Raw genomic sequence first — 5,667 nt, 5'->3', positions numbered from 1 at the left:
CCGTCACAGCCCGACACGCCAAAGACACAAAATCTTCTGTCTTCTGCCTGACAGGTAACATGAGTTTCCTCCCAGTCAGGGGTCTTAGAAACCTGCAATCCTAGTCACCGTAATCCTTAATCTAATGTTCTGTCTGCTATTAAAGCCTGTTGCACTATAAAGCAAAATCATATTAAAGCAGGAAATGCTTTTGGACACGTGATGTCTTTCACAGTGAGTGTGCACAGTATGTGGTCAGCCCGTGTGTCATTTCCCATGAAAAATGAATGTGAAATGACAGCCAGGTAGATGTTAGGTCAAGGAAATGAAGGAGCGCTCTTAAGTAGCTTGCGGCATTGCAGGAGAAGTGGGACATTTACAGTAAAAAAAAAACAACAAAACATTTTAGCATTATTATTCCTCATAAAATTAACCTTTTTCTGTTCAAATTTTCCCTCACTGGGCTGGACTGTAAATTCGGAAAATATTGCAGGATACAACATCTAAAAACCAAGAGGAGGAAGAAAAATGGGAGCAAGCTAGAGGTCAAGTAACGATGTAGTATAGTGAGGAAATGAAGGATCAGTTGTAAAAAACACAAGCAATCAATTTTTTAATTAATTTACTAAGTGCTTTTCATGAAAAAAAAACAATGCAACTCCAAATGCTTTCTTTGTATTCCAAAGCTAAAAATCAACCTCCTCCTGCCACCATGATACACACACACTGTCATGTTCTGTTCTTGTGTACCCCCAGCAGGTGGCAGAAGAGGGACTCTCCTCCCCGCACACCTGTTGCTCATTTAATCAAGCCGAGTATTTAAGGAGTTCTCGAGCTTCGTGCTCCTGTTTGCCTTGTTCCCACTTCTGCTTCCAAGCCACAAATTCTTCTCGACGTCTCAAGCGTTCAATGTTCTCGGTTTTCTGATTCCACCTAGTTGTCTTCGTTCACCTTTGTAAGTTGTTTTTTTGTTTGTTTGTTTTTTTTTTTTTTTGTTATTATTTGTCACCTTGTTTGGTGTTGAATGTGTTTTGGATTTTTTTTGGTATCTTTTTTTCTGACAAGCGTTTTTGTTTTTCACTCATTATTCTGGTGTTGTACCGGCGACTTTTGTTATACTTTGTCTGTCTTATGACCTGTTTATTCTGTAATAAATAGCTTTGTTTATTCTTTCAGAGTTCACGTTTCTGCAGTCCAATTATATTCTGTCCGGAACTTTACGGAAATCCGACGACGCACACATCCACACGGGTAAGTAATATCATGAACTGTAGTGTACGGCTGAGCAATTAGCCTCCGCATGGTATTCTAACCAGTAAATAACTAGCTTTCTACTTATATCTGGGGGACATGGAGTGATTTTTAACTGTCTGTGTCTTCATTGACCTTTTTTTTCAATTGATTGTATTGGGATATCTAATGTTTTTCATTCTTTAAATATTCAACTAGAATGTTACTTTTTAGCACTATATCAGATTTTTAACTCGAGTTTATTGCTTGACATTAGTGTTAAAGTCAACATAATGGGGCCCTATTTTTGTGCCCGGCATGACACGTGTGCATGGGTCGAGATTTATTTTGTTCCGTTTGCGCCGTTGTGGGAGTGAACACAGCCGACTTGATTCCCGGCCACTTGAAGCAGCTCCTCTCATTCCCTTAAAAAATAAGCCTAAAACAAGAACAACAGTTGAGGTGAATCGCAATAAGCCTCAAATGCTAACCAAGTCACTCACTGCACTATTATACATGTATGCACCTTTCGTATTCTCCATTTTGGTTATCGTTTGGTTAAAAGAGCCTTTCCAGTGGCCAGACCTCTGTGACTTCTGTCCATGGCATGTTTCTACTGCAACCGCGTCAGCTTAACCTTGTCAGTACACAGCCCTTTACCCAACTCTGCTTCTTCCATACCTTAGCGGTGCATGCAGATGGAGAATGTTAAGCAAACTCAGTCAGGCATAACTAATCATTCCTGCATATTGCTTCTTGATTTTGACAGATAGCTCTGGTGACTTCACTTTATTAGTATGCGCATAAATATACGGGTGGCCAAATGCTGCCACTGTCTTTTTTTTTTTTTTTTGGTTTTCAAAAAACAAACTTGAGGCAGGGTCATGACATTTTTTTTTAAACATCCAATTGGACATCTGGTTTAAGTTTGAGGAAAACGCAAGATTATCAGAAAATGCCACCATCGACTGGGAATTATTCCATTACAAAGCAGCCATCCATAGCGGAAGTAGGCAAAATGCTGTTTTGATTTTTCTCTTATTTCTTTTGTTGGCCAACTATTACTTCCGACCATTTCATCTCAAAGAACAGACCAGTTCTCGAGGAGGAACGTTGTCATCGGTTTCTCGAGCTAGATTGCTGTCTTTTCTCCGACAAACATGGCACAAAGACCGGTATTAGTACAGAGGTTCATCGTCGGGCACAAAAATTTCATCTGAATGCAGAAAATGATTGCCCATTTGACATCCTACAAAGACCAATGCTTGCAAAGTCACACTTTTCAGTTACAGGCTCCATGCTTCATGTCTGTGCATTTAATTATGTCACATTTCAATTTATGCATTCCAGAAATAATTGATTTGTTTTCTGCAGTGTCGTGACCTTTTGCAATCATTTTGAACAAAAACCAAAAAAAAAACCCAACAAAAAAAACATCTGAACATGAGTCAATAAAATGTTTTTTCACTCCCTGAATTGTATTTTCCTCTTTTTGCCAATTTCAAAAAACGCATAAATTGGCATGAAAGAAATAACCAAGGTTATTATCGTTAAGGAAACGAACGAAAGAACCGCATCTAAAGTTGAAAATCAATTTTGGTGAGCGAAATTTAAAAAGCTATGAAAAACGAAATGAAACTTTTCAGATATAAAATGAGATAAAAACAAGCTGCAAATAAAGCGAAAATGACCTTTCGTCATTGTCAATTCATTTCATAAAAGAGCTTTTGGGGTTTATTTTGAAACATATTTTTTGCAGTATTACGGGAAGGTCAAATAGTGGTTTGGAAATTGTAGTTTACTTATTGTGATGCTTTTAGTTTTTTGTTTTTTTTTTTAATGTAATTTAAGCATCGAGATCCACATAGAAATATGGATGACGGTCATCAAAGTGACATTGCAAGGCTCAGTTGAGCTCGTAAGACTCGCGAGCGCGTTGATCTTAAGATGGATTCATCTCAGCCATAGGTCACTAATAGGGAACCAAAATGCCGTGCCTGGACAACCGACAGCTCGGGTTTTGCCAAGGACACTTTGCCTTTGGAGTTTTCATGCATCAGATGATTTTCTATGGAATACAAATGATATTTGATGAAATGGCCTTTGCTTTTGAAGCCTCTTCATTGATGTACAACATGTGGACGACGGATGTCGGTAGTGGACCAAGTCGGTATAGTTGTTGCTCAAGGGAATATCATTATGCCTATTGTTCTCTCACCCACTGCCCCTGGCTTCTCTACAGTGAATCTGAATTCGTGCCTCGGCCGCCAAGTGCTTGCTCACATGGGGTTCATTTTTTTTTTTTTTTGGTTTTCTTAAATCCACACTCGACGTGTGATAATGTCATTTCTGAATCGTCACAAAATACATCAAATCGACTTGCCTTGCTCACTTGCTATGCAGCAGAATTGTAATGTTGAATGTGAACCCTCACTTGTGATCGAGCCACCCAAGAAAGGCAAGTTGACCCGTGAATGCGAATTGAATACGAAGATGAATGAGGAACGCTGCTTGTTTGCGTTGCGCCAAAGTTAAGTGAGACGGAGTGAGGTGGCCAGGGTGAGAAAAGTTGCCGAGCGAGGAATTTGGAGATCGCTAATGAGCTAACCAAGGGGCACATTAGTTATTTATTTCTTGCACTTTTTTCGTTAAGAGAAGGGCACGGCAATTAACTCGGAGGAGATGACACCCCTAAGCACCCTTGTGCTCGTCTGCGAGTCAACACCGGAGCGCCCTCCCTTCCACAGTATAATTTTCTGTATTGTAAAGCCTCAAAACTCGATGCAGGTTGGCAATGCAGTGGGTAGGTAAGTGTTTGTGCAGCAAAGACTCGCCGAATGTATTTTATTAAATCCCCACCCCCTCCATCCCGACATCGCCCGATGTGCAGCAGGCCACAAAAGTCTCTATTCACGTGAAATAAATAAAGTAGTCTTATGTTTGTTGAACCCTGACACTAGAGTTCTTTTTTTTCCTTTCAAACCAGCAGAGAAATACCTTTTGTGTGAAGGGTGAGGTAAAAATTTGAAATGATTTTCTGCTCGTCTTGTTCGCTACCCCGTGACAGCAAGATTTTGGTGAAAACAAACAAGCTGCCGAGTGCGACTCTTCAGCAACTCGCATGACATTTCTCCTCCGTCTTACCGGCAATTGCACCATATGCCTGAAGGGCTTGATTGCAAGAGCACTTAGTCATCAAGTGTACAGCTCTTGATGTCATTAACCTAGACGCTAGAAACGCCGCTAATTCATATTCAGCGGGGATTTCAGACGCAACTGTATTACAATGCAGGGGGAAAATGAATCGTAATTGGATTCAGTTCAGTCGGCCGGCTATTTGTGGTAATTCGTTTACTTTTGTCCTTTTTGCGTGAAATACTTGGATTGATCTTCTATTTTCATATCAAACAAAATGGTACTCAAAGCCGCCTCTTATCACAGAACACAGATTATAGTCCTCTCTGCGAATCAATTAAGCGCAAAGACTGTGGTAAAATTTTGCACGGCAAGGAATTGGCTTGGATGAGGGAACCGCATATCTGCACGCCCCCCCCCCTCTGTTTATCCCTCCAAATATATTCCCATCTTTCTGCCCTCTCCGTGTCTAAATCATTACTATAAAGACATTTTCCGCATTATACTTACTTTCATTAAAAGATCTCATTCCCACACAAAATATGCAAAATATGGCATTAAGTGAAGAGGCGGCAGACCAAACGAAAGCATTCATTTCAGTTTCGAAAGATCGCTTCTCCTTCCATCGCAACACATTCCGTTCTCGAGGGATATGGGGAGGAGGGGTGGGGGGTTTTTTTGGGGGGTGGTATTTGGGTTTTCAGACGAGGACCTTACCCCCTAAGAAGAGGCAAAAAGAAACTCCTTCCACTGTGCATCAGCAAGGAAAGGAATGCTTACATTAGTATAAATTAGCATGCATCGAAAACCAAGGTCACAAAAAAATGTTGCCCTTCACACCGTGAATACAAATTCAGGGTTACTTTTGTCCTTTTTGCGTGAAATACTTGGATTGATCTTCTATTTTCATATCAAACAAAATGGTACTCAAAGCCGCCTCTTATCACAGAACACAGATTATAGTCCTCTCTGCGAATCAATTAAGCGCAAAGACTGTGGTAAAATTTTGCACGGCAAGGAATTGGCTTGGATGAGGGAACCGCATATCTGCACGCCCCCCCCCCTCTGTTTATCCCTCCAAATATATTCCCATCTTTCTGCCCTCTCCGTGTCTAAATCATTACTATAAAGACATTTTCCGCATTATACTTACTTTCATTAAAAGATCTCATTCCCACACAAAATATGCAAAATATGGCATTAAGTGAAGAGGCGGCAGACCAAACTAAAGCATTCATTTCAGTTTCGAAAGATCGCTTCTCTTTCCATATCGCAACACATTCCCTGTTCTCGAGGGATATGGGGAGAAGGGGGGGGCGGGGG

The 5,667-nt window shown here is 40.6% G+C and overlaps 1 long non-coding RNA gene across 1 annotated transcript in view; it reads left to right on the top strand.

Annotated features, from left to right (window-relative positions):
* Positions 1–771: 771 nt before the first annotated feature.
* Positions 772–5,667, top strand: part of LOC109506881 (uncharacterized) — a 42,219-nt gene continuing 37,323 nt past the window's right edge. The window contains exons 1-2 of the long non-coding RNA XR_002166370.1: positions 772–934; positions 1,156–1,230. This is a non-coding gene — a long non-coding RNA (uncharacterized LOC109506881). The remainder of the gene's footprint in view (positions 935–1,155; positions 1,231–5,667) is intronic.

This window comes from Hippocampus comes, unplaced genomic scaffold, assembly GCF_001891065.2.
Source record: "Hippocampus comes isolate QL1 unplaced genomic scaffold, H_comes_QL1_v1.1 scaffold114, whole genome shotgun sequence".
Taxonomy (NCBI): domain Eukaryota; kingdom Metazoa; phylum Chordata; class Actinopteri; order Syngnathiformes; family Syngnathidae; genus Hippocampus; species Hippocampus comes.
The sequence above is the reverse complement of the archived record's forward strand: the minus strand, read 5'-3'. Positions and strand labels throughout refer to the sequence as shown.